This window comes from Pinus tabuliformis, chromosome J (genome assembly GCF_031772625.1).
Source record: "Pinus tabuliformis cultivar Carrire ecotype Pingquan chromosome J, CPIR1, whole genome shotgun sequence".
NCBI classification, from domain to species: Eukaryota; Viridiplantae; Streptophyta; class Pinopsida; order Pinales; family Pinaceae; genus Pinus; species Pinus tabuliformis.
In genome coordinates this window covers 278,699,369-278,724,387 of record NC_142295.1, presented here as the reverse complement: position 1 = coordinate 278,724,387, position 25,019 = coordinate 278,699,369, and positions in this window count along the sequence as shown.

Genomic DNA, 25,019 nt, shown 5'->3' with positions numbered 1-25,019 from the left:
CAAAACTTAGAAGCTAGAAGTTCAAAACTAGCACAGAAATGAACTTAATGACAAAATGATTAACAAGAATAGATTGGTTCTCCTAGAAGAGTGTCTATCTGTCCACCTTTGCCAGAGCGTCACTCCACTCCAGTTCCACCTCCTCTGTTTTCAGTCCCATTCCTCTTGCTCCAACACTGGACTATATTGAAGGAATTCAAAATGGCGTCTTTCAGAATACCTAAAATTCCTTCTGCAATCCTAACAACCACCTAATTCTTCTCATAAGTTGGAAAAATCTAAGAGGTGAAGTCCTTTTCAGAGATTTTCATGTCCCTTTCTAACGTCTTTCACTGGCTTTAGATATCTGTCATCTACATATTCTTATCGAGAAGTAATTTTCTTTCACTCATAAGAACCATAAACAATACTTGCACTTGGAACGAGTAGAAAGATAATCTTCCCAAAAATTATATTCTTTCAATATACTTTACATCAACCATAACTAATAAATATCTAAAATTAAATATTTCCGCTTAAATACAATTTTGGTTAATACTATATTCACATAAATATATCATCATTACATATGCCACAAACACTACCTCCTTGTACTGTTGATATTCAAATGGCATGTTATATGCGAGAGGATTGGTTCATATTTTATACACTACCTCCTTGTAGTAATGATATTCAAATTACACGTTATATGCGACAAGACTGGTTCATATTTTATTATTCTAAATTGACTAGATTCATGTATATATCTTGAAGGACTAGAACTCCAATATTTTTCATTCCTCCTTGTAGACATTTATAACAGAGAGTTTTAAATCAACTCTTACAAAGGCATATTTTCACTCTATGTAATCTTTGGTTCACCGTCGCTCTATGTTACATTTCCAAATTCGAGATACAGAAGAAAATCATTTCCAAATTCGAGATACAGAAGAAAATCTAAAGAATGGTTTTGTGGGCTTTCCCCTAATGAATATTTTAAAAGTAAGTATATACAGTTAAAGTAATTGTGATTTAAAAATTAATGGATCCAAGTAACTGGAATGAATGTTTATGTATTTAATTTTGTTAAAAAATGTTTTTTTTTTAGGGTAACACATTTCTTTTTCATTGAGGTTTTTAGTGATATGATTCTCAATTTTTTTAAATTTTTAAATAATTTGAGTTTTGAAGATTTATGATATTTATTTATAAGAAGAAGAGTGCAGGAAGAAGAGCATCAAGATGATGGAAAATAGTTTTTAATAAAAATATGAGCGAAAAATAAATCTAAAAATGTGTTATACACATTAATTTAAAAAAGAAAGAAAGAAATTTTAAAGATAATAATGTTAATTATCGCAATTAATTGTATTGAAAGGAAACAAAAACAACTACTTTTCTTTTATTAATGATATTTTATACTTATCTCCAAGGAAATAAATAGTAAAAGATAATATTTCAAAAAATTACAAGAGATGTTGTGATGAACTATTCTAGTGGAATATCCAAAATGGTTTTTAGGTCAATTTTTCCTCAAGATATGATGTTGTCTTTAGATTCTATGTTTTCACAATGTTTATTATTGTAATTATGTTTATTTATATTTTTAGCACATTTTTCTAGCACTCATTAGTGTAGAAAGTGTATTATGCACCATTTCTTCCCTTCAATTGGAACCAAATCCTTATCACTTGTAATCCAAGGTGTTGGGGACAAGGTTTCTTATCTAATTCTAATTTATGTGTGATATTTGATAGAATGAAATCTTTTTTTTATGGAAATTGTGATGACACATACATTAGAAACAATTTTTTTTAAAGGAACCAACTTTGTGCTACGACATCCCAAGATGGATAAATCTTTATATAGTGAGATATATGATATATAGTATCCAGAACCAAACCCATTGGTATGATATATACAAATTGGTATTGGTGGAAAGAAAGGATAGAATCCTATTAATATTTGTTTCGTTGAATCATTGTTATTGAAATGTTTTCAAGAGGAAACTATACGCAGTCTCTTGAACATATTAATGGATTTTGACTAAGACAAATACAAGGTGAACGTTTTTTTTTTTGTGGAAATATTTATTCACCTTGAGATTATGTGATGGTGATTCTATAACTAAGAATCTAAATGTCTTCAATAATTTTATGGCCCAATTAATTTTAATTGGAGTAAAAATAGAAGAGGAGGATTGATGTGTGAACCTTATTTTTTCTCTCTTACAAATTCATGAAATAAACATGGTAACCAAAATAGGAATAACTTTTTAAAAACATGGTACTTGATAAGTTCATGACTATATTAATTTTAGAAGAGGTGAGGTGGAAAGCTTTGAAATCCACCAATTAGGCCTTGGCTATTTATATAAAGTCAAATGAAAAAGAATAGAGGAGATAATAGTGTACACACAAATCCTATGAGATAACTAATGATGCTACAATATCCAAGGGAAGATGTTGAAACGACATAGGGCATAGATTTTTTAAGAGTCTACAAAGAAGAGAAAAAGAGGAATATGAAGGAAAATAATGATTATGGGATGAAGGATATTCTTATATTGCATGACTGACAACTCATGCATACTAGAATAGATGGTTGATAGAGTCTAAGTCTTCCTTAGATTAAATTCCCATTGATATTAATTTGTAGAGTATAAGAAAAATTATTGTAGGATGGAATACCTTGGTGATGACGCTCCTCTCAGTAGAGTTGGATATGGTATAGTTGTGATCATATTCCCTAGTAGCAAGAAATAAATCAATGAGATTTTGCAAATTTTGATTTTAGTATCAAATATATTATCAATTAGAAAACTTAATGAGGACATTGTGAATATTTGATTCTATGAAAAACATTATAAGTTGATATAAGGAACTATCACACTCACAATAATTGTTTATGTGGCAACTCCTTCCCATATTGATTTATGCACCATATATTGTAATATTTGTTCGTCTTATATAGCAATAAGATATGTGATAATGGTAGTGATTTTTATCTATAGAGTTATATAAGTTTTGTAAGGAGAATTAAATTTAAAACATAAGAAGATTCCATATACCTCTCAAAACAATTCAAAAATTAATGAACATGAATTTTATGGAGAGATATAATGCTTTCTAAGTGGAGGAACCTTATGGAAGAATTCCTAAAAAAAATGGTTTCTACTTCATGTATAATTTTAGAAAGTCTCCTACATCTTATTGTTAAAACTTCTTTGGAGGTTTGGATGGGAAAGAATCCTTTCTTTAGCATATTTATATACTTCGTTCTAAGGCATAGACTCATGTGGCTAAGGAGAAGTGGTTGAAGTTGGATAAAAAGATAATGAAATGTATCTTCATTAACAACGTTATGTTGATGCTAAAATATACCACCTTTATTATCTTATGGCTTATAAATGCTTTTTATATAAAAAAATATATTATTTTCATAGAATTTAAGTCTTATACCATAATAGCTAAGTCTTATACCATAATAGTGTAGCTAGAAGAGGATGAGAAGGATTTATTTAGATATCACTCTACACCAATAAAAATAAACCAATTGAAAGAAGAAATTCATGAAAAAATTGATATCGACTACGGTAGAGAGAGTTTGAAGGAGGAGAAAGAAACTCAAATTGAACTTTAATGAGGTCTTTTTGTAAAATAGTTGATGAGGGTATATTAATCATTTGTTATGCTACTCGTTTGACACAACGAGTCTTGTTCGCCTCAACTCTTTACCGGGCTTGAAAGATTCTACCACGATGCACATATAATCCCAAAACTTGTTGTAATATTACCTCTTAGATATCTTAACACTTACCCATATGACCAAGGCTGTAGGACCAAGCCTTACATTGAGGCATTTAGCCTTTAAACCATACTTTTTGAGCCCTTTACCTTATAAATGTGAAAGCATAAAATATCAAAACCATGCGCTATAGCTTCTTAGCCCGAGCTCTAGTGATCCGGTCATCCGAGATCTAGATGGATCCCGATGTACCGCACCTTGTTGCACCCAATTGTTGTCTAGCCCAGATTCAACTTAACTGGATATCTTTATTTGTAGGGACCACCCCATTAATAAATTTGATCTCATTATCGAATCATCTAAGATCTAGATGGATCCATGCGTACCATTTTTTCCTGGTTGAAAAATATGTTTAACGATCTATCGAATCATCTAAGATCTAGATGGATCCATGTGTACCATTCTTTCCTGGTTGAAAAATATGTTTAACGATCTACCCGGATGGAAATCTATATTGATCCGGTCATCCGAGATCGAAATGGATACCAATGTACCACACCTTGTCGCTCCCAATTGTTGTCTGGCCCAAATTCAACTTAACTGGATATCTCTATTTGTAGGGACCACCCTATTAATAAAGTTGATCTCATTATCGAATCATCTAGGATCCAGATGGATTCATATGTATCAGTTTTTCCTCGTTGAGAAATATGTTTAACGATCTACCTACATGAAAATCTATATTTCTGGAGCTATAGCTCTATTAAATCATGAGGTAAATATATGACATTTCTGACCTATACTTCCCTCATGCATTAATACAACTATAGCTGCAGAAATATTATGCTTTACTGTGGGGTCCAGATTGGATATGCTCCTTCAACGTGACTTATTCGCCAATCCAAGGAAATATGGTAGTCTGCGGAAGTCCGATGGTCTGGAGGGTTTGATGATTAGTAATTTTTTAAAAGGATATACTATCCGAAATATATAACTACTTAATTACATCCCATCTCGACCTTGAGATCTGAATGTTTTATTATTTTTTTTTTTATTTGTAGGATTGTTGAAGTTGGGTACTTTAATTGATACAAGTCACAATGGAAATTTGTGCGACCACATCTATTGAAGGATTCAACTACAAACTTCATATTCAGTCTGGATTTGCAATTATAACATTTACTCCTCAAAAATCATCCAGACTTATACTCAAGTGACTGAAGATGGTCCACCTCCAAGTTGAATATCATCCAATGCTTAACTTCGACCTTGTCTCAATGAATGCTTGGAAAATTTCACCCTCATACACTTGTGTCTCTGGCTTTTAGAATTCCAAACAACCTCGAGAGTCCTGATAAGAAAGCTACAACAAATAACATAAACAATATCTTCCTACACATGAATAATTCCTTCGCGGCATATGCAAAGATATTTATAGCACATTAATCATTATTCTATAGGAAATAAAGGAACACACATATCTTAAAAATAACCCAGCTTAAATTCATTCTATTTCACATAGTGGGATATTTATAGAGGAACGCACGACATGTTACCACACTTCACGAGGATCTCATGCTCCTCCTCGAGCTGCATCCTGAGCTCATTTATGAACAAATCCATTTTACTTCTGTAAAAATGTATGTGCTTTTGACTTTTACAATTCTTTCGCATGTAGTTGGTGTGCATGATAAGATTGAGAGTTAGGGATATGGTTCTATGCTTAAAATCAGACTTGTGATCATTTATGATGTGAAATTTTACAATAAGGTTGAGAATGTGGGTATCTGATATTTCATAATTCACAAAATTCATAAAATCAGACTTGTGATAATTTATGATGTGAAATTTTACAATAAAGTAAAGTTGAGAATGTGGGTATCTGATATTTCATAATTCACAAAATTCATATTCGATAAGCTTGATAAAAAAAAGTTTTTAATTATCTCTTCAAAATTTCTTTTGAATCTACTAACTAAGACAATCCTCATCTAAACCAAAAAAAAAAAGATAGAGTTAGGGTTAGAGTTATTACTTAGAGTGTAGCATTGACGATAGACTGCTGGGCAATGAGAAAGAAAGACCGACCGGGTCATGCTTGGACATTCTAAACCGAAACACCACTGATAATTTCACCATTGACGGTATAATCCTGGGCAAAAATCATGAAGGCACGATAAGAAAGAAAGACCGACCGACATTCTAAACCGACGACAGCAGTGATAATTTCAGCACTGACGACAGAGATCATTATGGCGCAATGTATGAAGTGATATTGCCAGACGCGCAATTAATATCGATTAGGAAAACCTATACTGATGTAACTGCGAAGACTCTCCAAGACTCTCCAAGAGAGCTTAATCATTGCATTAACAAAGATAGAAATTTATACACTAAGACAGCCAAAGATTCTACAACAATCGGTCATTATTTCTTCGACTACTCCCGCCGACTCCGCCGACTGCCATCGACCGCACTTATAAGAACAGGGTTTGTCGGTCTCTTCATTAATACTCTAACATAAATTTTCGGAGTCTTTTAAAGAGGAAATTCCCAACCAGAATCTGAGTAAAAAAATTTTAAAAATTTTTATAGAGACAGTGTTTGAATTGTGTTTTTAATGGTGGAAATGGATTTAGCACCATCAAAAAAACATTTAAAATGCTAAGTTTAACTACTATAACTTAGATTTACAAAAATATATTTTCTCTAAATATAACCAAAATTTCTATACCTTTCCAAACAACTCCTCCATTTCGTTAAACTAGACGTATAACTTGCTTATTTGTTTTTGGCGTACTAGACTTTATCCTGTTAACAGAACTCCGAGCTTTATGCGATGCGCAGCATCTAACTGTGTTCCCGTCCTTGTCCACGGAATTAGTGCTCAGGAAGATTCTTCAAAGACTCTTCAACACTATGGCAGTGAAAAAACTATCATAGAATTTCCCACAGCAATACACCTCATATTTTTAAATTTTGAAACTGAAATTTTAATGTCTTAGATTACCAAGAAAAATATTTTCAAATTATTTATGCATTCTTATTTTTAAATAATAGAAATTTATAGAAACATTATTTTAAAATATACCAAAGAAAAATAATGCATATAAATAAAACAAGATGAATTATCACAAAGGAGAAAAAAAATTGTTTCTATTTTCGGAACAATTTATGTACCCTGAAAACAAGATTACAAAAAAAAATAAGGCCGATATTAAAAATAAGAAAGTAAGGTAAAATTGGTTTTTTATTTATAAATATGCAATAAAGTTTTAATTTTATTTACCAATAACATAGAGAATAAATCATATGTTTAAAAGATATATATATATATATAATTAATTTTAAAAATAAATAAAAATTAAAGAAATTTGTTTTTAAGAGAAGGTTTTTTTTAAGAAGTTACCTAAGAAATTTTTTGGGGTTATTTTTAGAACCAATAAATATGCTTCATCATCACGATTATATGGAGAAGTACATTATGACAAAGGTTTAAATAGAGAGCCATATAGATACATAATTTCAAATAACGGTTATATTTGAGCAATAATATTTAAATTAATTTATTGATATATTAATATTAAATATTATTAAGTAGGGGTTATAATGTATATCTCTACACTGCTCTCTATTTAAGCCTTTGCCATGGTCTGCCTCTTGAGGCGTCGGCCAAAAATTTCTCTTTTATAATTTCTAATGAAAGACTTCACTTAATTCATTAAGAATCATAAAAGCTTGAATATAAAAATTTTCTTTATTAATCCCAAATAAAAAATAAAACTTCAAACCTTTTCACTAATAACATTTAAAAAAACCTTCACTTAATTCGTTAAGAATCATAAAAGCCTGAATAAAAAAATTTGCTTTATTAATTCCAAATAAAAAATAAAACTTTAAACCTTTTCACCAATAACATTTAAAAAACCCTTCACCTAATTCATTAAAAATAATAAAAGCCTAAATATAAAAATTTTCTTTATTAATCCCATATAAAAAATAAAACTTTAAACCTTTTCACCAATAACATTTAAAAAAACATTAATTTCGAAAATTTAAAAGAAATGCCCCTAACTAATATAAACATTAAAAACTAATATATAGAATTAAACTTAATATTCAATATAAAACATTAAAAATAAAGACATATAATGAAAACTTAATCGATGCAATGTTAATAATAAGCGGATTAGCCTTTACCGAGACACTAAATACTTTGTACTTCCCACAAACACTCAGTGTAGTGGGTTAAATACTTTGAGAATGGAAAATAAACTGCAATAAAAGGAATATATGTAAACAAATCGATTGGTTGGTTGTGCATAATGTTCATCCTAACACGTCCTCGATTAACAGATTACAAATTGCAAGTTCCAGAGAGTGGTAAACTGAAACACATTAAAAGAAATTGAAATGTGCAAGTTAGCACTTCCAGGAAGTTTGAGCAGGGCGCGCGTAAGGGCTCTTTCGGTGGATTCTTTCATTCCTCTTCCCTATGAAGCTCAGAATAGAAATCTTTTGAGCCAATGGAAGTGCCTCTGCAACATCAGTTGAAATTAGACGTTATATATCTTCCTAGATTAGCAATCATGACTACTTCGCCACGCGTCCTCTTACCTGCTTTTAGCGTCTGAGATGAACGGGTGTGGCTGGGGATGACCACTGGCGATAGGGAGGGAGTGATTGGAGCCGCAGAGTTGAGCGGTATTAAAGGCGTAGATGGAAAGGATGAGGGAGTCCGGCCACTAACCGGGGAGCCACTACTTCTGCTCGCCAACGCCATTATAGCCTTACCCTGCAGCCCTCTCACAACACAAGGATACCTCAATAACTATTTATCTTCGCAAAAATATGGAAAATATTTACAAATTTGATATTCTCATGCGCATGTAACAGAATTCAAAGCATAGTTACAAGTTCGCATTCGAATTCGATTCAATTCGATACCACGAAAAATAAAAAAAAATCGCTCTTTAAAATTCAATACTGAATTTTTTTTGCTAATATACATCTTACAGTATTGGCTAATATACATCTTACACTATTTGCCCATAGAAATCTTACATTATTATTAATAATATTTTTTCTTAAATTTTGAATAATCTAAATTAACAATTCAGTTATATTATAGAAGCTGCAAATAAAGTTAGACATTGAAGTTAGTAGAAACAATTCTTCTTCTATAGAAGTGAATGAGATATTGAAATTAGTAGAAACAATTCCTCTTCAATGACAGTAAATAAGATACAATGTGAGAACAAACTCTTTAACATTAAAAAAAAACCTTTAAAATTGTAAGTTGGTCAATCACAAGATAGTAATTAATGTTGTAGTTTTTAATGATAAATATTTAGGCAATTTCTTAATTACTAAAATAAAATATAAATAAAAAATCATCAAATTTGAACTATCAAGAATCATCAAATTAAAATTCTTGTTTTTTTCCTAATTGTTCAAATGGAAGTGATTGAGATATTGGAATGAGTAGAAACAATTCATCTTGGTCAATCAAAAGATAGTAACTAATGCTATAATTTTTAATGATAAATATTTAGACAATTTCCTAATTACTAACTCAATAAAATATAGATAAAAAATCATTAAATTAGAACTATCAAGAATCATCAAATTAAAACTATCTTGGGATTTTCCTAATTGTACCAAAAGATAGTAACTAATGCTTTCATTTTAAGGATGAATATTTAGACAATTTCGTAATTACTAATTGAATAAAATATAGATAAAAAATCATTAAATTAGAACTATCAAGAATCATCAAATTAGAACTATTTTGCTGTTTTCCTAATTATTTAAAAGATTTAGAAACCATATTATATTTTCCTTGTAAATTTCTAAAAAAAAAAAGACTAAATTACAACCAATTTTATTATGAACAAATAATTCAAATTACATTACTCACTTGTCAAAGAATTATAGGAAAGAGATTAAATTATTAAAAAAAAAGCAAAAAATTATTTTATTGTGAAAATAAGCCATAAAAATAAAAATAAAAAACAAAAAAATATTTTATTGTGAAAATAAAAATTTAATATGAAAATTATTTATTTAGTTTTTATACCTATTTTTAGATTTTATTTTTAATATAAAAATTAAACAAAACAATGTAAAAATTAATAACAAATCAAATTTAATATAAATAGAACTATGAATTTTTTAATATAAAAATTAAACAAAACAATGTAAAAATTAATAACAAATCAAATTTAATATAAATAGAACTATGAATTTTTTAATCATTAATCACACCTATATTGTAGAGCAAACCGGGAGAATTAAGTTAACGGTTTAATATTTTTAAACATCTATATAAACGGAGAATTACGTTCAACCGTTCAATATCTACAATTGCATGACGAAACTAATGCACAAAAAATGGAGTACGAATTCTTGAAAAACACAAATCAAAGAAAATTTTAAAAATAAATTTGGGAGACTGTGATGTGTCGGAACCGAATTTCAGCGTATTAATGGCCGAATCTGACTGAATTGCCGAATTTTCGAATTCTTCAGCCCGATTCGGCCGAAATTGGGAACTATGAAACTGTCAAAGTACCATACATAGATTATGTCCGTTTCGTGAAAAAGCAATAGAATCATGGAACACCTTATCTGCGGGGACATTGTAAACGTGCAATTTCCCCGCGTAGAAAATTGTGAGCTGTCTACACGCTGGCTTCTCGGCACCCGCCGTGGGAGACCTGCAATGCAAAAATTGCAAAGAAATATTGTTAACATTCAAAGATAGATTCGAAGACTTTGGAAAAGCTGTCGAAGTAATGGCAGGAAGAACAAAGGTTATACTTAAAAACATTAATATTTGAGGAAGGTGGGTAGTCATGCTGTAGTGATGAAGCGCGTTGGCCTCTATGCTGATAAGGGAAAGGCATCACCGGCTCGCACGGGGGTAACAGAGAAATATCTAAACTGGGCAGTTGGCAGCTATCCCGTTTGACAGTCTCCATATTTTTTGAAACGGAGGGGCCGCCGTTCTCTCTGCCATCTGAAGCTGCACGGGATGTCTGCTTTGCTTGATCGTTTTGTGCCACACTATTCATAGTTTTTGTTGTTGGTGGCTTCAGTCGAATTGAGAGAATGAAGAGATGCCTTTCACAACAGCCGAGCGAGAGAGAATTACACAAGTGGTAAGCAATGAATGTGTTATAAAAAGGTTATGCTCCTGCTACATCATGCGAAGTGGTTGGTTTGTATCCGTGGGAAATTTCTAGAACGGAAACTTTGAAATCGCACGTTTTGTTTGAAAATTTTAGGATCGACACAGTAAGTTTTGTTTGAAATCGCGGAACCGCGCATGGTTTCCATGCTCAGATTAAGCTAAGTTGTTTTAACAATCAGCGAGTCGAAATTCGATTTAGTTCGTACAAACTGTTCCTCTTACACAGCCACAAGTCCAAACACGCGCTGTACCAATTACATCGCCACAAATATATTAAATCCTTACGCATCTTTGGATGTTTTATCCTAAACATTGAAATACTTGCTGTTTGAATGTTTTGTTTGAAATCTTTCGATCTTTAACAAAAGTGAAGATGTTATACAGTCAGCAAATCGAAATTATTTATCACATAATATGCTAAAAATAAACGCTTTATTGATTTAGCTCGTGCAAATTGTACCTACTATAGCGCCGCAAATATAACAATCCGGTTTTGTCCGATTGCTTTAAGAAATAGAATAAAATCATTCATGCTATTGGTTTCACACCGACAAACATTATCTGCCACGCACTAGATTGGAAGGGGTAGAAAATGTAGCCACACACTAGATTAAAAGGGGTAGAAAATTACATTTGGATGTTCTAACCCATCTAAATTTTAAATATTGCTACATTTACCCATTAAATTTTTAGTTAGGTTATAGAGTAGAGATTGATAGATAGATGAGAAAAATGGACTGTTATAATCAACAATAACACTTAATAAAGTTGTCTCTTTAAACTGAATTCTCATTGCTTGAAATGTCTATCCAAAAACAAATATACCACAAAACCTCAAGGAGAACCTTGTAAAAAAGTTATGCAGAATTTTAGAGAAGGATGGTTGTAGACGGATAATTATGGTTAGTTTATTTTAGTTTAAATATTTGTATAATTCATTATTTCTAAATTTAGATTTTTTTTTAAATTACTAGAAATTACCGCTACAAAACCTCAAGGAGATATCACAGCGCATAGAGACTCAAACTCATAAACACAACACTGAACTGAGAACTCCACAACTTGCTTCCATTCATCGATTAAACAAGTATTTATATAGGATGGAGAAGGTTCTGGAGATTAATTGGGGCAGTGGCTTCTTCAGGAAGCTTGTTCATTTGTCAAAGATCTCTAGAAACTGCATTTAAACCCTCTGTTGAATTCTGGGTGCTGTAATAAAGGTGGTAGTTGGAATTAGTTCTAGTTCCTTCCAACACTCCCCCTTAATTCCAACTATGGTAGTTGGAATTAGTTCTAGTTCCTTCCAACACTCCCCCTTAATTCCAACTATATAACAAACATCTGATATGCCTGCTGGTCTAAGTCTCAGCTAGACTTACAACATAATTTGGATTTTCTACAATGTACAACTTATTTCTACACATTTCAAATTTAGCCTTTCCAAGAGGCTCGATGAATATGTCAGCCACATTTTCATTTGTATTACAATATGATAAATCAATTTCTTTTGATTTCAATTTTTCTCTTACAAAATGATGTTGTGTGTCAATGTGTTTTGTCCTTGCATGATATATAGGATTGTTTGCCAATTTGATAGTGCTCTGATTGTCACATCTGATTACTGTAGGTGCTTGTTGTGTTCTCCAACATCTTCAAGTATCCTCCTAAGCCATATTGCTTCACAGGTAGCACTCCATAATGCTTTATATTCAGCTTCAGTGGATGACAATGAAACAGTTGGTTGTTTCTTACTGCTCCATGATATTGGTCCTGAACCAATATTGAACATATATCAAGTAGTAGATTTCATATCATCTAGATTTCCAGCCTAGTCAGAATCAGAATAACCTGCCAATTCAACATCAAATTCATCAATATACATAATACCAAAACTAAGTGTTCCTTTCAGATATCGAAGGACTTTCTTTGCTGCTTTCCAATGGCTTTCACAAGGCTTAGCCATGAACTGACTAAGTATGCTGACAGAATATGCTATATCTGGCTTGGTAGTGGTGAGATAGTTCAGACTTCCCACTAGTTGATGGTACATAGTTCCAATCACCTCTTTGGTTCCATCATCACTGCACAATTTGACATTCTGTTCTAAAGGAGTAGATGTTGCTTTACGTTTATTCATATTGAATCTTTTAAGGATTTCCCTTGTATATTTGCTTTATGTGATTAGTGTCTTACCAGATTCCCTCCAAACTTCAAGACCTAAACAATAATGGAATTCACCAAGATCCTTCATCTCAAATACATGTGACAACTAATTTTTAATTTCTTCAATCATCTTGCATGCATTTCCTGTTATGATAGGATCATCAACATATACAGATATTAAAGAAACATTCTTGCCTTCATCATCCTTGATGTATAAGTTAGGATCATTTTTGCTTCTCATAAAACCTTTATCATAAAAGAAAGAATCAATTTTCACATACCATGATCTTGGTGCTTGTTTCAAACCATATAAAGCTTTCTTTAACCTGCAAACTAGATGCTCCTGTCCCTGTTTTACAAACCCTTGAGGCTGAACTAAATAAACTTCTTCTTTTAACTCACCATTCAAAAATGCAGATTTGACATCTAACTAATGCATTTTCCAATTATATTTTGTAGCTAATGCAATCATGATTCTAATTGTGTTCAACTTAGCTACAGGTGCAAAAGTATCTTCATAATCAATTCCCTCCTTTTGTGAATATCCTTTTGCAACCAATCTAGCTTTATGTTTATCAATACTTCCATCAGCATTCAATTTAGATTTATAAAGCCATTTGCATCCTATGGGAACTTTGTTTTTAGGCAATTTTGTTAATTCCCATGTGTCATTCTTCATTATAGAGTTATATTCTTCATATTCTTTAGCTTCCTCATAGCTTGAAGGTTCTACAACATTCATAACATGAGACATTAATGCATAATCTTCATACCTTACGGGTACCTGACTTTGACGTGATGACCTTCTTGGAGTTTTACTACTTTCATCTTTATTTTGGCTTTACAGAGTCTCCTCTCCTCTCCTTGGAGTGCCATGACTGCTTGATGCTACTTGCTCTTTAACTTGTACCTATTCATGTGCTTGTTTTTGTTCTTGTTCATCACTTGTATCTAATTTGACATAATCATCAATATCATGCCATACACTAGTATTATTTATTTTATCACCTTCATTTGCATTCTCATGAAACGCCACATCACTACTTGCAAGCAGTCTATGAGTACTGGGATCAAACAACTTGTATGCTTTCTGATTATCACAATAACCAATAAATATGCACTTAATTAACTTTGCATCAAGTTTTCTTCTTTCATCTTTTGGAATATGAGCAAATGCATTGCAACCAAAAACTCTTAAATGACTCACTTTTGGTTTGTACCCATAAAATGCTTCAAAAGGTGTTTTAAGCTCTAAACTTTTGGTTGGACTCCTATTTTTCAAATAAACAGTAGTATTAATGGCTTCAGCCAAAAAAACATTAAAGATATGTTTACCTTGAAGCATACTACGTGTACATTCAACTAGTGTTCCAATTTTCCTCTCAGCAACTCCATTTTGCTGAGGTGTATGTGGCACTATAAATTGTTTCAGAATCCCATTGCTTTTACAATATTGGTTGAATTTTCTTGATTTGAATTCTTCCCCCCTAATCAGATCTCAAAATTTTGATGTAATTACCAGTTTGTTTTTCCACCATACTCTTAAATTCTTTAAAATACTCAAAAACATCACTCGTATTTCTTATGAAATAAACCCATGTATACCTAGATCTATCGTCCACAAAAATAAGAAAATACCATGCTCCACCAATAGATCTAGTTTGCATAGGTCCACATACATCAGTATGAATTAATTCAAGAATTTCCCTTTGCCTTTTTTCTTTATGTATAGGAAATTCCTCCATATGTTGCTTGCCAAGTACACATGCTTCACATTCAACATGATCATTCTTCAAGACATGAAGACCTTCAACCATTGTGTTCTTTTGAAGTAGCATTAAATCTTTGTGATTTAGATGTCCATACCTTTGATGCCATAAATCTACTGTTGATATTGTTGTAGATGCCAACGCTTGATGACTTTTCCTGGTCATGTCCAACTTATACAAGCCTCCAACTCTGGTTCCTGTGGCAATAACCTTATACTGATCTTGAATGTCTTTTACTACACACTGTGATTTAACAAATTCCACCTTCAAATCTTGGTCAGTGATAGTAGAAACATAAATTAAATTCTTTTTGATATCAGGAACATACATCACAGTATGGATCTGTTTCTCTTGTCCATTAGGCGAATTCACACCTATTACTCCATAACATTGAACTTTAAGTGATCTGTTATCTCCTAAACAAACATATGTTCCATCAATGTTTTCATAATATTCATCAAACCACTCCTTATTACAAGACATATGGAGTGATGCACCAGAATCAATGAACCAAGCATTCTTATCATCATTTTCCACAGACAATGCGGCATCGGAAACAAACAATTTGATATTTTTAAATCCATCATTGGTTGAGGTATCTTTGTCCACGAAATTTCCATTATGCCTTCTGTTTCTTTACCTAGACTCATTATATTTCCTTTTATAACAATATTTAGAATGATGCCCAGGTTTGCCACAGTAATAACAATCATCATTTCTTTTATGGATTGGAAATTTAGATTGTGTCATACCTTTTTGTTTTGCTTGAAACTTGCCTCCTTTGTTCTTGTCTCATGGCTTGCCTCTGTATGGATTTTTGCCTTTGGCTACCAATGCCAAATCTGAACTGCTAGAGCCCAAATTAAATCTCTTCATCATCTCCTTCTCTTGTAGAAGAATTGTCAATTCATCAAATGTAGGGGGTTTCTCTCTAGCTGCAAGTCTTGAAGCAAAAATTATATAATCTTGCACTAAGCCATTTAATGAGATGGTGACTAAATCAGTACTAGACACCTTTTCACCAATATCTCCTAACTTATCACTTAAATATTTGACACGAGATATGAAATTGCTTATATTTTCATTTGCTTCCATTTTTAGAGATAAAAGCTTAGTCTTCAAAAACAAGATCTAGTTTGCATTTGTTGTTTCATACAAACCCTTCAATGTATCGCATGTTTCTTTTGATGTCTTGCAATGTCTGATGTGAGTAATAATGTTTTCCTTTACGGACATACGCAACAACACCTTTTCTTTTGTCTCCCTTCTCTCCCAATCTGGAATAGAACCTGCAACAATGGGTTTGGGCTCATCCCCATTCACAATGGACCACAAATTATTACCTTCTAAAACAGTCATCAACTTCAATTTCAAATTCACATAATTTTCTCTATCAATTTTGGTGAATTCATTCAAATAAGTATCAGGCAACAAATTTGCCACGATGAAAAAAAAACTTTCTCCAATCACCAAAAAAAAAATTCCTTTCCCTTTTTTTTTTCACAACTTCAATATTTCCTTACTCAATAATAACAACCGAGGGAACCATATATCTTGCTTGAGTTCTAAAGTTTTAGTAATTCGTTAAAAAAAGTCAAAACCAAAGACAACCATATATCTTGCTTGCGTTCTAAAATCTCAGTAATGCAAAAGCTAGCTACATCATGGAGAAACATCGAATACCAATCTTCAAAGAAAAAGCACAAATAACATAACTGTTCTGTCCAAATTTTTTTGAGCAACATTCAATGCAGTATATGTCTCTGACGCAAACTCAGACTCCAATCCCTTCATCTCCAAGCCCTTTTTACTCAGATAAAAATAGCACAGGGTTTCCAGTAACGACGGAGGCAGGCTCCTCGCCAGTCCACGCATGACCAACACGCAGGTTGACCATGACTCTGGCACGCAGAGGCAGATTTCCCTCGCGTAGCCCTCCAAGCAAGCAACAAATCTACGAGGCTCTCGATAGGGGTGCGCCTTCCTTGTTCCAGTTTACAAAATTGCAACATCAAACAAACTCAACACTCAACACAGCTCACAACTCCTTTGCTAGACTCCTCTGCAACACACAACGATATTTCACTCACTCTGATCGCTCACCTCAAACACAAGGAGCGTGGGAATATTACACACACCACCGAGCCTCACACAACTCTCGACCTCACACCTGCTCTCATACCATATTAGAGTGCATAGAGACTCAAACTCATAAACACAACACTGAATTGAGAACTCCACAACTTGCTTCCATTCATCGATTAAACAAGTATTTATACAGGATGGAGAAGGTTCTGGAGATTAATTGGGGCAGTGGCTTCTTCAGGAAGCTTGTTCATTTGTCAAAGATCTCTAGAAACTGCATTTAACCTTCTATTGAATTATGGGTGCTATAATAAAGGTGGTAGTTGGAATTAATTCTAGTTCCTTCCAACAGGAGTACCTTCTAAAAAAGTTATGCAAAATTTTAGACAAAGATGATTAGAAAAGTAATTATGGTTATGTTAATTTTAGTTTAAATACTTTTATAATTGATTATTTTAAGTTTAGAATCTTTTGAAATTACTAAAAATTATCGTTGTATTGGGAGTAGTTAACACACTTCACATTTTCAATTTTGACAACAACTAGCAGGAACTACTTGCTGGTGTAAGTTTTAGCTAGAATTACAACATTTGAAACAATTCGAAAACTTGCTTTGATTTTACATGCTAGTGTAGGTTGACTATAGCTCTATGATGTATAATTTTTCTTTTGTTTGCTATGAATTTTAAATACTATATATTTTTTTCCCTTTGCTTTCAACTTTATTTTCACCTTTTTATTAAACATTATTTTCTAGTTATTTGATTTTTTTCTATATCTATTTATACTTCCATTACTAATTATTGAATTTTTTTTATCAACCCCCATAAGATAAGATTGAAAGTAATACCTTTAATTTCTTTCTTCTCTTTTTTTAGTATCTTAAAATATTCAACAACTCTGATGCTTGTTTTCATTTCTTATGTTTTCTAATGCTTTTTTCCATTTCTTATGCTCTCTTTTTTGTTGCAGCTCTGAATATTTTTCCATACTCTCTTTTCTCTTTATCATACATGTGTTTTGCACGCCACTCTTCAACAGAAAGGGTAGTTTAGCTTCATAAACAAATGTAACTTTTAGTAATAGGTTCTCCTTCCACAACATCTCCAACTACCTTGCGATACCAATATGACAGTCCCCATGCTCTTTGAAACAGAGGGATCGCTGTTCTCTCTGCCCTCTGAAGCTGCAGGGGAGTTTGGTTTGCTTGATCGTTTTCTGCTAAACTATTCATAGCTATTTCTGTTGGTGGCTTCACTCGAAATTAAATAATGAACAGATGGCTTCTACAACAGCTGAGCGAGACAGAATTACTTAAGTGATACACAGCTGAGTGAGATGGTTTGTATTCTCGGAAATTTCTAGAACTGTTATCCTAAATATTGAAATCACACAATTTGTTTGAAATCTTTTGAACGCGCGATGTAAGTCAGCAAATCGAGTCTGAATGACATAGTATGCTAAAACTAAACGTTTTAATTATTTAACTCGTGCTAACTGTACTACTGCAGCGCCGCAAATATAACACAATGGTTTTGTCACCTGACTTTAAAAACTAAAATAAAGTCATTCATTCTATTAGTTTCATACCAACAAAACAATATTTTGCCAAACACTAGATTCGAAGGGGTAGAAAACTACATTATGATGTTTTAACCCATTCGAATTTTAAATATTCCTACATTTTAAAATTTGAAGTTTTAGTTAGATTATTGAGTTGCGATTGAATTTTTAATTTGGCTACATTTATCTATTAAATTTGTAGTTAACTTTTTGAGTTGAGATTTGTAGAGAGAGGAGAAAAACTGATGGTTAGAGTTATTAAATACTCACAAATAATTCACAATATTGCTTAAAGTTGTGGTTTTTTAACTTGAAATCTCAGTGCTTGAATGGTTTGAGGATACAAGAATGAATAGAACCGATAACCTCATAATTTGTAAAAAGATAATGAAGAGTTCTAAATAGAGATGGTTAGTAAAATAAAAATGGCTATGTTAATTTTAGATTAAATATCTGCATGACTAATTTTCTTAATAAAAGAATCTACTAGAAACTATCAACCAACGGGAAGTAGTTAATACACTTTAACACTTTCTTAATTATGACAACTATTGTTGGCTAATCCAACCCTTAGCTAGGATTACAAGACTTGGATCAATTCAAAAACATGTTTTGCTTTTACATGCTAGTGTAGGTTGCATTTAGCTTTATTATGTATAATTGTTTTTTTCTTTTGCTCGGAACTTCATATACTCTATAATTTTTCCTTTTGTTTGGCTTCAATTTTATTTTATTTTTCTTATTCAATTTTTTTCTTTTTATTTAATATTTTATAAACTCAACAAAACAATATAAGAGATCAATTTTATTATTGCAACATAGCTCAGCAATGATCCTAAGAGTAACAAGATGATCAATAGTTGAGTGATATCTCCTAAAGTTAACTTGTATTTTGGCTCTTTCATGGCTTTCAAGCCATAGGCTAATCTTCTTTTCCAAAATGTGTCCATATAATTTGGGTATATGTGGCTAATCTTATAGGTCATATAGTTAGAGGGGCATTTTTATTACCACTTTTAAATATAGACACAACAAGATTTTAGGCATAAGGCAAAGGCTTACGGTAGTCGTGTTTCATTGTAGAATTGAGAAGTTTGTGAAGGTGATGGGTGACAATAGAGCTTCCCATTTTGAGAATTTCATCTTCGTAGCCTTCGATATCCCTAGTTTTCCTGTTAATGAGATTCTTAATCCTTAAATCCATGCCATCCAAATAAAATACATCTTCCTCTATAGGATTGCTTAGGGTGTTTTCTAGGTTTTCGAGGAGTCTAAAGATTATTAAGATAGATATCCCAGTTCTTTAAGGGGATTGAATTATTTTATTTTATTTTGTAATTATGTATCTTCCTCTAAAAAATTCTAGGCTCAACTAAAGATGAAGAAGACGCTCTTAGCCTCTTATTTATATAGGACCTTTTCTTCCTTTTCATAAGAGATTTGTACACACTTATTTCTTCAATCTTTATAGTTTCATTAGGAGCATACCAAATCGCTTTTCTGCAAATTTTACAATCATTATCATACCAAGAGTTGGAAGATCTATTATTCTTTTTATACTACGCCTTGGTAGAAAATCTATTAATGGTAGTGGAAAGGTTGTAATAAAACTGTTGTATATGTGATCAATGTTACCATTATACATTAAGGGAGAATTTGTTAACAGTAGTGGAAAGGGTTGTAGAAAAATTGTGGTATATGTGATCAATGTTATCACTATACATTAAGAAACCTAAATCCCTCTTCAAATCCTAGAAAATATGATGCATTTTAGTTTTGTTGAAATGAATGTGCCTCTCTCACAATTGTTTTGCATGTGGTTGGTGTGCACAAAAAGATTTAGCATTAAGCATAGGAGTCTATGGTCAAAGTCAGGCTCATGGTCATTTATGAGGTCAAAAATTACAATATGGTTGAGAACATGGGTAACTGATATAGCGTAATCCACAAAACTATTTTCATTCCCATCAATACAAGTCATATGGCCAGAGGTAGACTACTTATTAAGTCTTTGGAACTACAAAGCTTGATAAGATTAATAGCAAATAGTTTTTGAGTTACGTCTTTATAATTTCTTTTGAATCTACTAGCTAAGTCATAATCCTCATCTATCTATAAGGAGTTAGGCGTAGAGTTAGAACTTAGGAGTATAGCTTGATTAGTAGTTGTTCTAGGATTGAAATCTCCAAATAAAAGGATATTAATTCATTCCCTAGGCTATGGATATTATGTTATGAGGTATTGAAGGGGCAATTCTAATCCAAGTTGTTTTTCTTTTAGAGGTAGAGTTGATAGGAGAAAAATAAAAAATTGCAAGAAAATTTATATTGGTGTTAGTAGGAAAATTCCTATGGGTGTTAGTGTCAGAAATTTCGATCCAAATGTACTGATTGAGGGAGTCAATCTTATGAAGCTGAATGTGAGAAGAAATATTATTTTTGATATAACAAGTTATACCACCAAAACCTATACTAGATGATTTCATGTTCTAAGTTGACCAAAGAGTGAATCCATCTATTTGAGGACCCTATATTCATCATGCTTCCGAGTTTCAACTAAAGAAATACTAACAATATCACTCGTGAATCCAACTTCATATAAGATCTTTACAGTATAAAAACCCACAAAAATCCTGAAAAAAGATAAAAAATATTCTAAATGTTGCTAATATAAATTGGCAAATAAAATTAAATAAATTTATTCGTATAAAATATTTTAATCCTTATTTTAAATAAATAAAAAAATTATTATTCTAATAAATGCTGTATTGCAACTTAGTCCCTCACATAATAAGTTTAACCATATAAAATGAATAAAGTACATAGCTTCTTCACTTATTCGATTCTCCAATTTCAATTTGAGCAGCCCTCCACATGTTTGGATGAAAGGGCTGCCATCCATTTCTAAAACCCTAATTTGGACTCGCCCCAATTGTACTTCTGACTCGTAAATCTAAAACAAATCTGAAGCACATTACGTAGGACAATGATGGTATCAGTTGCAGTGCCGTAATTCAAGAATTGAACGTTTTTTCATTATTCACGCTAACGTTTCATCATGACGGCGGCCCCTTACATGGTCTACTGCCTTGTGATTATATGGACCTTCACACTCCTCGTATTTCGAAGTTTACACCTTCTGCATCTGCAAGAGATTCCTACAGCAACCGAGCCCTACCCTAACAATCTTAGATATTTATATTTTTTCCAAATAACACAATGCTTGGACATTCCAAATCAAAGACACCACGTATAATTTCAGCATTGACCGTAGACTCCTGGGCAGAGATCATTATGGCGCAATGTATGAAGCGATATTGCCAGACGTACTGGACTATCCCTCACTTGTTCTTTTTTGACGTACTGGACTCTAGCCTCTCAACAGAACTCCGGGCTTTATCCGATGCCTGGCACCCAACTGTCGTTCCCATCCCTGTGTTCTGTGAGGTCCCCACGGAAAAAATATTAGCGACGAATTAGTGCTCAGGAAGACTCTTCACCACCACGGTGGTTTAAAAGAACTATGATAGGATTTCGCACGACAAAATTAATCATCACCAGCATAGTTTTATAAATATAAATTGAATGACTAACTATATATATATATAAATTTCAGAATTATAAGCCGCACATCTCTTACTTATAAATTTCAGAATTATAAATGGGCACATCTCTTACGTTTTTGCCAGGCTCTCTTGATTAACAAATCGAGTTGGAGTTGGAGTGGAGCAGGGAGAACTCCAGGCCATCCAAACGTAATCTGTTTTTTTATAATAAAAGTTTTTGATAAAATTAATTATCATTAGCATAGTTATATAAATATAAATTAAATGACTAACCATATATTAATTGTATTAATTTATATAAATTTCAGAATTATAAATGGGTATATCTCTTATTTTTTCCAAACAAATCCAGTTGGAGTTGGAGTGAAGCAGGGAGACCTATAGGCCATCCAAATGTAATCTGTTTTTTAATGGAATTTTTAATTTTTAAATAATAAAAGAATATAGAAACATTATGTTAAAATAGATCAAAAATGGAAAATGATACTTTTAAATAAAACAAGATGAATGATCCCAAAGAAAAAACACGTTAGGAGGAAATAAAAAAAAGGAAAATCATAAAAAGCTAGAAAAAGGGAGAATTCAGGGAAGGTAAGACGCTATTAAGAATAAGAAAGTAAGGGAAATTTGTAATTTGTGGAGTTTTTTTAATGATGTTTTTTATCTCATGCAGATGGGTTATTTTATTTCCCTTTCTTTAGATAAAATGGCACATAGCAATATATTCTATTATTATGAATGAGGAAATTGCACACATATTTATACAAGTAATAGTCTCAAGATAGGAATTCTATCTTAGATGTACAGTAGTGTGGTTGGGAGATTCTTTCAACCACACATTAAACTAGGAGAACTAAATTCCTATTATGTAGGAACAAACTCCTCAAATGGAGAATTACAACCATAGACAAGTAGGAATTAATTATTTCTAACTCCCCCCCTTAATGACTACTTGTCAGGATAGTCAAATCCACCACCATCAGGTGAATTGCATGTACACAACCTCCAAAACACAATCAACTTCCCTCAGACAGATCCACGACTTCTCCGATCTGCCTCCTCTCGCAAATCGTCAAATGAAGATGAGGATTCCCGCGGCTCCCCTTGAAGGTGAATTGGCGCGATCTTTTCGTAAAATTCTGCACCAGTCTGGTATTTTGGCACGGTGGCACCATTAATGGCCTAACAGACGTGCCAGTTGCACATCCTGGCGCGACTGTCAGCGCGAAAAGCGCGCCAATCCCCTTCTACTCAGAAAATTAAAAATCATCTAAGTCCGAGCCAGGTGTTCTGCAGTCCACCTGCTCAATTGAGCACAAAGCTGTCGTGTATTTGGAATGGTTAAAGAGGTTAAACCCAAATGGATATATCTCTACTAGGTGAACACGGATACTGGTGTACTTTTCTTGTTCGAATTGGCAAAGCCGCTTGTCCCTCCGGGGGCAAGGAGGGTACCTAACTACCTCTTTTGCTCTTGTGCTTTCGGGGGATACACCTTGTTGATGCTCGATTCTCTTGGCCTATGGACGAGGCACCTCAAGCCATAGAGGTGATTCTGCCACAAAGGCAAGCACTTCAACCACAAAGACTCTATAGATGGTTTCTGGCTCACCACCAACCCTCACTTTACAATGACAAAAGATGGTTTCAGGCTGACCATAAACCATTACAACGTGGTTTTTAGATCACCACGAACTTTCAGATGCCTTTAAAAAATTTACATTTCATTCCACATTTTGAAGTTTTTGGGTACATACAATGACCATTACAACAACTAGACTTGTTTATAACATGCTAGGGAGTCTATTCCACAAACCACACTAATTCAAACAAACATCTACTTTGTTGTCCACCATAAATATTGTCGCTGCTCCTTTACCTCATCTGTGAGGGGTCCACTGATAAAGAAACCGGAACATAGGCACTCACAGCCACACAAAGAGAACAATAATCCAGGACTCCATAGTCCAATCCTCCATCGCATTTCAGTATCTAATTTTCCTGGCATTGCAACATAATGCCACTTCCCCTACTCAAAGTATCAAGGCTAGTCACTGTTTTCAAGCATACTACCTCATGCTCACTAACAATCTGCAACATGATCTTGATCATCCTCCAATCTCTGATGCAACTCCCCTAATGCCATATCTGGTTGTTAAGAATTCCTGTAAATAAATTTGTCTATTTTTGTAATGGCCAATTCCAACATAGACTTAAACTCGTGACGATAGTTGGCCGGACTAAATGTCACAACAATACATCCCATTCTTAACCAGATTTACAATATTTATGAATTCACATCATCCACACCGAGCATACACAAGAAATTAATGTAAACTAAAATAATATCATAGATCCAATAGCAATTTTGGTGCCTGTTAACAACACTGAATTTCCATTTCCTTGATCATCATTTGCAATGAGGGCCTTTTTGCTGATTATGCTGTAGATTTCTGTCAAAACAGTTAAAAATGCATTAATTACCTCGGTGCAGAAGTTTCCAAGAAAATAAAACCTTCCCTCTGAGAAAATTCTTTTACATCATCTATCGGAACTGCAAGCAAGTTCATGTCATTCTGGATTGTTGGATCGGAGAATCTCCTTCCAATAAGGCGCTTTGCATCGAAAACTGTGTTGGTGGGATTCATGGCGACTTGATTTTTGGCGGCATCTCTGATCAGCCGCTCTGTGTCGGTGAAAGCTACATAAGATGGAGTAGTCCGATTTCCCTGATAGTTGGCAATAATATCCACCCGATCATGTTGCCACACTCCTACGCAGGAATATGTGGTTCCAAGATCGATTCTGATAGCAGGGCCTTCTCACTTTGACATTTTCCAAAATAGAAAACCGTTGAATGCTTAGAAAACAGAAAATAGAACAATTATCGCAGCAAAGCTGACTGCACACAAGTTACCAAGATCACATTTGTTGCTTATGACCATAATAATAA